This window comes from Salvelinus sp. IW2-2015, unplaced genomic scaffold (genome assembly GCF_002910315.2).
Source record: "Salvelinus sp. IW2-2015 unplaced genomic scaffold, ASM291031v2 Un_scaffold5747, whole genome shotgun sequence".
Classification (NCBI taxonomy): Eukaryota; Metazoa; Chordata; class Actinopteri; order Salmoniformes; family Salmonidae; genus Salvelinus; species Salvelinus sp. IW2-2015.
In genome coordinates, this window is record NW_019947012.1 from 7,763 (window position 1) to 18,365 (window position 10,603).

The 10,603-nt window shown below is 43.4% G+C and overlaps 2 long non-coding RNA genes across 11 annotated transcripts; one reads left to right on the forward strand and one right to left on the reverse strand.

The window, feature by feature from the left end:
* Positions 1–7,353: 7,353 nt before the first annotated feature.
* Positions 7,354–8,711, forward strand: LOC139026767 (uncharacterized). Of its 7 annotated transcripts, none has more exons than XR_011478697.1 (7): positions 7,358–7,423; positions 7,461–7,516; positions 7,938–7,965; positions 8,046–8,090; positions 8,192–8,255; positions 8,349–8,384; positions 8,642–8,682. It is a non-coding gene; the product is annotated as an uncharacterized lncRNA (long non-coding RNA). The 7 variants fall into 7 exon arrangements; XR_011478701.1 differs by having other exon boundaries at positions 8,046–8,080; XR_011478702.1 differs by lacking the exon at positions 7,938–7,965 and having other exon boundaries at positions 7,354–7,394.
* Positions 8,712–8,903: 192 nt separating this feature from the next.
* On the reverse strand, positions 8,904–10,603 carry LOC112078495 (uncharacterized). 4 transcript variants are annotated; one of them, XR_011478705.1, is made up of 5 exons: positions 10,542–10,603; positions 10,242–10,329; positions 9,775–9,944; positions 9,345–9,689; positions 8,904–9,278 (listed from the first exon to the last, which is right to left on the reverse strand). It is a non-coding gene; the product is annotated as an uncharacterized lncRNA (long non-coding RNA). The 4 variants fall into 4 exon arrangements; XR_011478703.1 differs by having other exon boundaries at positions 10,412–10,597; XR_011478706.1 differs by lacking the exon at positions 10,242–10,329 and having other exon boundaries at positions 10,542–10,579.

Below are 10,603 nucleotides of genomic sequence, written 5' to 3' on the forward strand. Positions count from 1 at the left end.
AATATCCAAGACGGGAAGTGACAAGTGCCTGGTTAGGACTGCGCCCGCTTCTGTGAGGCAGGGTCGTACTCTGCGATGTTGTAACATAAACCTACAGAACGTGTCAACGCTGATGTGAGTAGAACCAAGGGTTGTTGTCAGAAACTTACAGCCAAGTTCCCTTAGCCTCCTGGGAAGAAAGGGAAAAAGACAATGAGTGTGCAACCGTGATGCGAATCATGACGGAGGCCAGTCCTTCAGGAGGAAGAGCACTCTCTTGCGAGTTCAGCTTGAGGGTGGTGATCTCATCCACACTGATATGTGTCATCCACATGTACACCACTGGGGACCTAACCATGATCTATGGTTACTACCGGTATCCTTACCCACAGGGACCAACCATCAGCTTTGGTCTGGCTACCGGTTATCTTACACACGGGCCAGAACCAAGTCATGGTTAGCTACGTATACTTACCACACGGACAATCAGAGTCTATGTCTAGCTACGGATATACTGACCACCACTGGGACCAATATAGTCTATGGTCTACTACAGTAAAAAAATACGATAAAAAATAATCTCACACATGGACGCAACCATCATCTATGGCTAGCTACCGTATACTACCCCAACAGGGAGTAATGAACAAAGAGCTCATTTATGAATGAAGCAAAGTGGGCAGAGCATTGCAAATGGAACTTGCAAAAGGGGGCATGATTTGGTTGACATAATTGTAGTCTACCTTCTGCATTATCATGTGGCCATAATTGTAGTGAACATTATGCTAATCAGTCATTTATTGGATGTGGGATTCCAGTACCATGTTTCTACTAGAGCGAATGGGGAGTGAATGATAATCCAGTCCGTGTATTTATTGGGATTCATATCCATTTTACCAGTAGCCGACCAGTTGGAGTGATATGCCATATCCAGTCCGTCTATTGTATGTGGTTCCGACCATGTTTACAGTACAGACAGGGAGTATATGCCATAATCCAGTCTGATATGGTACTGTGGATTCAGACCATGTTTTACAGTAGCCCATGGAGTGAATATCCATACATCCAGTCCTGTATTTGTATTGAGATTCCAGTACCATGTTTTCAGTAGCCAATGCATGGGAGTATATGCCACGTAACCATGTAAGTGTAATACCAGCATACTTCTGACTAAAGGTAAACTAAAGTATAGGAACGCCCAGACCTCAGTTCTTATAAACATAATCTAAACAGAGGGACCAAGCACTGAGGTTCCAAACTACGTTTTAGACGAGACTGACTTTATCATCCAATTTCAAATCCATTTAGACACCAGAATAAATGTTTCTGACTTARATCAATMCCACAGGGCYTTTTCAGTTGCTCTTCAAAAGGTCATGTTCCTGCATTTGCAGAAACTGCATTCATGGTAAATGCTGCATATTTCAGCTCAATCGGAAATTATGTTTACAATTCAATCGCGGATATTCAGCGTTACGGATTGAATCAAGCCCCCAGAAAGGGTGTTTATATGGGGAAGAATTAAACACACAGGATAAGGTTGTGTTAGTTGTTTTATTGCATCATAAAGCCAACAGTAAGTATCAAGACATTTCAGAGCAGTACGAAAACATTCAGTCTTTAGTTTGAAAGTGAAACTATAAGCATCACTGTACAGAGCAAATAATGACAGCGGAGAGAGCAGGGCTTGTTTATATCAAAGGTCTCAGAGTAGCAGTGCTCATGRCCCTCCTGTCCATAACATTAAGTGTGATCTGAAAGGCAGTACTCCGAGAAGTTTGATACATATGGGCCAAAACAGGGAGGAAAAGGAGACAGACAGAAACCTGTATGCTTTCACAGGTAATGATACCAACTATGAAATGGACCTCAGTGGACTACATTATAGATATAGAGCAGACCAGTTATGATCTAATAATAACATCAATAATATGCCATTTAGCAGACGCTTTTATCCAAAGTGACTTACAGTAATGCGTGCATACATTTTATGTATGGGTGGTCCTGGGAATTGAACCARGGCCGTGCAAGCACCATGCTATACCAACTCAACCATATAGGACCAGGATAGTCATATCATCTAGAACTACATTCACATGTCATGAGATGGAAGAATGATAACAATTATTTTAGCAGTTAAGATTACTGAGAACACATTCTCATTTACAGCAATGACCTGGGGAATAGTTACAGGGGAGAGGAGGGGGAATTAACCAATTGGAACAATGCATTATCAGGAATCCAGACAACCAATATCAGAGTATAGATTATACAGCATGGTTAACATTATGTAGAATAATATACAGCATGGTTAACATCATYTAGAATAATATACAGCATGGTTAACATCATGTAGAATAATATACAGCAATATACAGCATGGTTAACATCATGTAGAATAATATACAGCAATATACAGCATGGTTAACATCATGTAGAATAATATACAGCATGGTTCTGACGCCCCTGTGACAGAGGAGGCTAACACGAGGTAGTTCAGCCTCGAACGCCCCTGTGACAGAGGCTACAGAGGTAGTAGCCTGCGACGCCCCTGTGACAGAGGCTACAGAGGTAGTAGCCTCGGACGCCCCTGTGACAGAGGCTACAGAGGTAGTAGCTCGGACGCCCCTGTGACAGAGGCTACAGGGTAGTAGCCTCGGACGCTCGTGACAGAGGCTAACAGAGGTAGTACGCTCGGACGCCCCCTGTGACAGAGGCTCAGAGGTGTAGCCTCGACGCCCTGTGACAGAGGCTACAGTGGTAGTAGCCCCTCGGACGCCCCTGTGACAGAGGTACAGAGGTAGTAGCCTCGGACGCCCTGTGACAGAGGCACAGAGGTAGTAGCCTCGACGCTCCTGTGACAGAGGCTACAGAGGTAGTAGCCTCGGACGCCCCTGTGACAGAGGCTACAGTGGTAGTAGCCTCGGACGCCCCTGTGACAGAGGCTACAGAGGTAGTAGCCTCGGACGCCCTGTGACAGAGGCTACAGAGGTAGTAGCCTCGACGCCCTCGGTGACAGAGGCTACAGAGGTAGTAGACCCTCGGACGCCCCTTGACAGAGGCTACAGTGGTAGTAGCTCGGAGCGCCCTGGTGACAGAGGCTACAGAGGTAGTAGCCTCAGAGCCCCTGTGACAGAGGCTACAGGAGGTAGTCGAGCCTCGGACGCCCCTGTGACAGAGGCTACAGTGGTAGTAAGCTACATAAATAACAAGCTTCCCTATAGAATGTGCACCTTATGGAGTTATGATGACATTATACAATACATTATGCTGTGTTGAAGTGATATACAGAGAAGTATATTTTCTGGGTGAAATTAAATATTTACTAAATAAAAAAATACTATGAAACACCCCCAAAAATGTAAAAGAATGACAGTAAAAGGCTTTGGAGCACCTCAGCTCCATCATTAACAATCAGATGGCTCCTTCATCACAAAGCCCACTGATATTACCAATTACTTTAATGATGTTTTCATTGGCAAGATAAGCAAACTCAGGGATGTCATGCCAGCAACAAACGCTGACACTACACATCCAAGTATATCTGACCAAATTATGAAAGACAAGCATTGTAATTTTCAATTCTGTAAAGTCAGTGTGGAAGAGGTGAAACAAATTATTGTTGTCTAGCAAAAATGACAAGCCACCGGGGTCTGACAATCTGGATGGAAAATGATTGAGGATAATAGCAGAAGATATTGCCACTCCTATTTTCCATATCTTAGTACTAGCATCAGTAGCAGTTCTAGCATCAGTACTAGCATCAGTACTAGCATCAGCAGCAGTACTAGCACTAGTACTAGCATCAGTAGCAGTACTAGCATCAGTAGCAGTACTAGCATCAGTAGCAGTACTAGCATCAGTAGCAGTACTAGCATCAATACTAGCATCAATACTAGCATCAGTAGCAGTACTAGCATCAGTAGTAAGCAGTACTAGCATCGTAGGTACAGTCTCACAGTACTAGCATCAAGCATACTAGCTCTCAGTAGCAGTACTAGCATCAAAGTAGCAGCCTACTAGATCAGTCAGCCAACTAGCCATCAGTAAGCCGATGTACTAGCATCAGTAGCGCTACTCAGCATCAGTAGCAGTACTAGCATCTATACTGCATCAGTACAGTACTAGCATCAATACTAGCCTCAGTAGCAGTACTACATCAGTAGCAGTACTAGCATCAGTAGTAGCAAGCACTGGCGATCATAGTGTACTAGCATCAGTAGCAGTACTAGCATCAATACTAGCATAGAGTAGCAGTACATAGCATCAGTATGGCAGTACTAGCATCAGTAGCAGTTAGCTAGGCATCAGTAGCAAGTCCTACGCATCATAGCCAGCAGTACTAGCATCAGTAGCGAGTGCACTAGCATCATACTAGCATCAGTAGCAGTACTAGGTGGTAACGGATGTGAAATGGCTAGCTAGTTAGCGGTACGCGCTACTAGCGTTTCAATCAGTTACGTCATTGCTCTGAACACTAGAAGTAGTGTTGCAACCTTGCTCTGGCCATAGCTTCAGTAGCAGTCATCGTCAGCATCAAGTACTAGCATCCAGTAGTCGCAGTAATGGCATCAGAGCAGTACTGCATCAGTAGCAGTACTAGCATCAGTAGCAGTACTAGCATCAGTAGCATACTAGCATCATACTAGCATCAGTAGCAGTACTAGAGGAACAATAGAGGAGCGATTCCTAATGGGTTCTGTACTTTATATTTTTGACAACTTTTACTTCACTACATTTCTAATGAAAAGAATGTACTTTTACTGCAGACATTTTCCCTGATACCCAAAAGTACTCATTACATTTCAAATGCTTTGCTTAGCAGGACATGAAAATGGTCCAATTCACCCATTAAGAGAACATTCCTGGTCATCCTTAAGGCCTCTGATCTGCGGACAAAAAGACACAAAATGTTTTGTTTGTAAATGGATGTCTGAGTGTTGGTGTGTGCCCCTGGATATCTATAAATTAAAAATGTATTGTAAATACTTTACTTTTGATAATTAAGTATATTTAAAGCTATACTTTTACTCAAGTAGTACTGCGTGACTCACCTCTTACTGGAGTCATTTCCTATTAAGGACAGTATCTTTATGTGTTCTGGAGTCATTTCCTATTAAGGGACAGTATCTTTGTTCCTGGAGTCATTTCCTATTAAGGGACAGTATCTTGTTTCCTGGAGTCATTTCCTATTAAGGGACAGTATCATTGTTTCCTGGAGTCATTTCCTATTAAGGGACAGTATCATTGTTTCCTGGAGTCATTTCCTATTAAGGGACAGTATCTTTATGTTTACGGAGTCGATTTCCTATTAAGGGACAGATCATTGTTTCCTGAGTCATTTCTATTAAGGACAGTATCTTTGTGTCTCCTGGAGTCATTTCCTGATTAAGGGACATATCTTTTGTTTCCTGGAGTCATTTCCTATTAAGGGACAGTATCATTGTTTCCTGGAGTCATTTCCATTTAAGGGCAGTATCATTGTTTCCTGGATCATTTCCTATTAAGGGACAGTATCTTTATGTTTACTGGAGTCATTTCCTATTAAGGGACAGTATCATTGTTTCCTGGTCATTCCGATTAAGGACAGATCTTTATGTTCCTGGAGTATCTATTAAGGGACATTTATCTTTGTTTACTGTAGTCATTTCCTATTAAGGGACGATATCATTGTTTACTGAGAGTCATTTCCTATTAAGGGACAGTTATCTTGTGTTTCGGGAGTCACTTTCCTATTAAGGGACAGTTATCTTGTTTCCTGGAGTCATTTCCTATTAAGGGACAGTATCTTTGTTACTGGAAGTCATTTCCTATAAGGGACAGTATCTTTGTTTTCCTGGAGTCATTTCCTATTAAGGGACAAAATATCTTTTATGTTTACTGGATCATTCCTATTAAGGACAGTATATTTGTTTCCTGGAGTCATTTCCTATTAAGGGACGTATCATTGTTTCCTGGAGTCATTTCCTATTAAGGGACAGTATCTTTGTTCCTGGAGTCATTTTCCTATTAAGGGACAGTATCTTTGTGTTCCTGGAGTCATTTCCTATTAAGGGACAAGTAATCTTTGTTTTCCTGGAGGCATTTCCTATTAAGGGACAGTATCATTGTTTCCTGGAGTCCATTTCCTATTAAGGAAGCATCTTGTTTCCTGGAGTCATTTCCTATTAAGGGACGTATCATTGTTTCCTGGAGTCATTTCCTATTAAGGGACAGTATCTTTGTTTCCTGGAGTCATTTCCTATTAAGGACAGTATCTTATGTTTCCTGGAGTCATTTCCTATTAAGGGACAGTATCTTTGTTTCCTGGAGTCATTTCCTATTAAGGGGACAAGTATCATTGTTTCCTGGAAGTCATTTCCTATTAGGGACAGTATCATTGTTTCTGGAGTCATTTCCTATTAAGGACAGTATCTTTATGTTTCCTGGAGTCATTTCCTATTAAGGGACAGTATCATTACTTTTACTCATTTCCTATAAGGGACAGTATCATTACTTTTACTCAAGACAATTGAGTACTTTTCCACCACTGCTGGCAAGGCAGGAGGGATAGGGGTTCTGGTTGGGGTTAGGGGTGTTAGGGTAGTAGGGTTATGGGTGTTGGGGTTAGGGGTGGTTAGGGTTATGGGTGTTAGGGTTAGTTAGGGTTATGGTGAGTTCAGGGTGGTTAGGGAATGGTTGAGTTAGGGGTGGTTAGGTGGAATGGTTGAGGTTAGGTGGTTAGTGGTTGGTTAGTTGGGGTGGTATAGGGTTATGGTATGAGGTTAGGGGGTGGTTAGGTTATGGTTAGGGGTGGTTGGTTATAGTTGAGGTAGGGGTGGTTAGGGTTATGGTTGGGTTGGGGTATGGGGTGGTAGGTTTATGGTTGAGGTAGGGGGTGTTAGGTTATAGTTGAGGTTAGGGTGGTTAGGGGGGTATGGTTGTGGGTTAGGGGTGGTTAGGGTTGTTAGGGTTATGGTTGAGGGTTAGGGTTGAGAGTTAGGGTGGTTGGGTTAGTTAGGGTTATGGTTAGAGGTTACGGGTTAGTTAGGGTTATGGTTGGGTTAGGGGGGTTTAGGGTTATTGGTGAGGTTAGGGGGTTAGGTTAGTTAGGGTTATGTTGAGGTAGGGGTGTTAGGGTTATGGTTGAGGTTAGGGTTAGGTTGAGGTTAGGGTTGGTTAGGGTGGTTGCGGTTAGTTAGGTTATGGTTAGTAGGGTAGGGTTAGTTAGGGTTATGGTTGAGGTAGGGGTGGTTGGGTTATGGTGAGTTAGGGTGGTTAGGGTTAATGTTAGGGTTAGGGGTGTTAGGGTTAGGTTGAGGTTAGGGGTTAGGTTATGGTTAGGTGAGGTTAGAGGTGGTTGAGGATTAGGGGTTGTTAGGTATGGTTAGGTTAGGGTGGTTAGGGTTATGGTTGAGGTTAGGGTTATGGTTGAGGTTAGGGGTGGTTTAGGGTTATGGTTGAGGTTAGGGGTGGTTAGGGTTAAGTTAGGTTATGTTGAGGTTAGGGGTGGTTAGGGTTATGGTTGAGGTTAGGGTTAGTTAGGTGTATGGTTGAGGTTAGGGTGGTTAGGGTTATGGTTAGGGTAGGGTTATGTTGAGGGTTAGGGTTATGGTTGAGGTTAGGGTTATGGTGAGGTGTAGGGTTTGGTTAGGGTATGGGTTGGGTTAGGTTAGGGTTATGGTGAGGGTTAGGGGTGGTTAGGTGGTTAGGGTTATGGTTGAGTTAGGGGTGGTTATGGTTGAGGTTTAGGGTTAGGGTGGTTATGGTTGGAGTTAGGGGTGGTTAGGGTTATAGTTGGGGTTAGGGGTGGTTAGGGTTAGGGGTGGTTAGGGTTAGGGGTGGTTAGGGTATAGTTGGGGTTAGGGGTGGTTAGGGTTATGGTTGAGGTTAGGGTTAATGGTTGAGGTTAGGGGTGGTGAGGGTTATGGGTGAGTTAGGGTTATGGTTGAGTTAGGGGTGGTTAGGGTTATGTTGAGGTTAGGGGTGGTTAGGGTTATGGTTGAGGTTAGGGTGGTTAGGTTATGGTTGAGGGTTATGGGTGGTATTGGGGTTTATGGTTATGGTTGAGGGTTAGGGTGGTTGAGGTTAGGGGTGGTTAGGGTTATGGTTGAGGTTAGGGGTGGTTGAGGGTTATGGGTTGAGGTTAGGTGGTATGGTTGGGTGAGGGTGTTAGGGTTATGGTTGAGGTGTAGGGGGGGTTAGGGATTGTTAGGGTTATGGTTGAGGTTAGGGTGGTTGGGTTATGGTTGAGGTTAGGGTTAGTTAGGGTTATGGTTGAGGTTAGGGTGGTTAGGGTTATGGTTGAGGTTAGGGTTATGGTTGGGTTAGGGTTATGTTGGGTTAGGTTATGGAGGTTAGGGTTATGGTTAGGGGTGGTAGGTAGTTAGGGTTATGGTTGAGGTTAGGGGTGGTTGAGGGTTGGGGTTATGGTTGACGGTTAGGGGTGGTTATGGTTGAGGTTAGGGTTAGGGGTGGTTATGGTTTGGGTTAGGGGTGGTTAGGGTTAAGTTGGGGTTAGGGGTGTTAGGTTAGGGGTGGTTAGGGTTAGGGGTGGTTAGGGTTATAGTTGGGGTTAGGGGTGGTTAGGGTTATGGTTGGGTTAGGGTTATGGTTGAGGTTAGGGGTGTTAGGGTTATGGGTGGTTAGGGTTATGGTGAGGTTAGGGGTGGTTAGGTTATAGTTGAGGTTAGGGGTGGTTAGGGTTATTTGTTGAGGTTAGGGGTGGTTAGGGTTATGGTTGAGGTTAGGGTGGTTAGGGTTATGGTTAGGGTTATGGTTGGGGTTAGGGGTTATGGTTAGGGGTGGTTAGGGTTATGGTGTGGGGTTAGGGGTTATGGGTGGTTAGGGTTATGTTCAGGTTAGCGGTCATAAGCTTGTTGGATGGATCATTCCATGACACTTGCATGAGAAATAAAAAATAAACAAAAAAATGAACACAATCATTCAGGATCAACCAAAGTTTATTCAACACTTGTGCCAGTTTATGTAAAAGTTAATTATTTACATAAAGATTTGATTTGACAAAAAAAGCTCTGATTTGAACTAATGTTGAAGTAAACTATCGCTACCAAGTCATCTGAATCATGTTCAAAATGTTATTCAACTTTTCAGTTTGATTAAATAAACATTAAATAAACAATTATACAATATCTGCAATATAAGCACAGGTTATTAAGAACATTGGATTTATTTTCATAAACATTTAAAGTAGTGAATGTCATTATACTGCAACGTCTTGCCTCTCAAACCTAATTTAGGGTCAGGGTTAAACTCTCAAAACTAATTTAGGGTCAGGGTCAGGGGTTAAACTCTCAAACCTAATTAGGGTCAGGGTTAACTCTCAAACCTAATATAGGGTCAGGGGTCAGCTTAAACTCTCAAACCTAATTTAGGGTCGGGTTAAACTCTCAAACCTAATTTAATCCTCTAACCAGTTTGGTGCGATGGTCATTAAAACATAAAACTAAAGCAGTGCATAATATTCATATATGAACGGACCGAGCTCTAGTAACTAGCCTTCTACAGAGAGTGTAGAACAGACTTCAATAGAACTATTACAGAATTATCTTCTAGAACTTAGATTCCAGTCAGTTCTGTTTTGTTGTCCCTGTCCTCTCCATCACCACTGCCAATCTGATGCTATACAACCTATAGGTTACTAACAGTTACGATAGGTACTGCTAGCCTGCTGCAGTCAGGCTGGATAGTAACTGATTACTCACCCTAACCTGCGCCAGTCAGGATGGATAGTAAGCTGATTACTCCCCCTAACATGCTGCCAGTCAGGCTGATAGTAACTGATTACTCACCTACATGCTGCCAGTCAGGCTGGATAGTAACTGATTACTCACCCTAACATGCTGCCAGTCAGGCTGGATAGTAACTGATTACTCACCCTAACCTGCTGCCAGTCAGGCTGGATAGTAACTGATTACTCACCCTAACATGCTGCCAGTCAGGCTGGATAGTAACTGATTACTCACCTCACATGCTGCCAGTCAGTGAGATATAACTGATTACTCACCTAACCTGCTGCCAGTCAGGATGGATAGTAACTGATTACTCACCCTAACATGCTGCCAGTCAGGATGGATAGTAACTGATACTCACCCTAAACCTGCTGCCATCAGGATGGATAGTAACTGATTACTCACCTAACTGCTGCCAGTCAGGCGGATAGTAACTGATTACTCACCTAACCTGCTGCCAGTCAGGCTGGATAGTAACTGATTATCACCCTAACCTGCTGCCAGTCAGGTGGATAGTAACTGATTACTCACCCTAACATGCTGCCAGTCAGGATGGATAGTAACTGATTACTCACCCTAACCTGCTGCCAGTCAGGCTGGATAGTAACTGATTACTCCCCTAACCTGCTGCCTCAGGATGGATAGTAACTGATTACTCACCCTAAGCTGCCAGTCAGGATGGATAGTAACTGATTACTCACCCTAACCTGCTGCCAGTCAGGATGGATAGTAACTGATTACTCCCACTAACTGCTGCCAGTCAGGATGGATAGTAACTGATTACTCACCCTAACTGCTGCCAGTCAGGATGGATAGTAACTGATTACTCACCCTAACATGCTGCCAGTCAGGCTGGATAGTAACTGATTACTCACCCTAACCTGCTGCCAGTC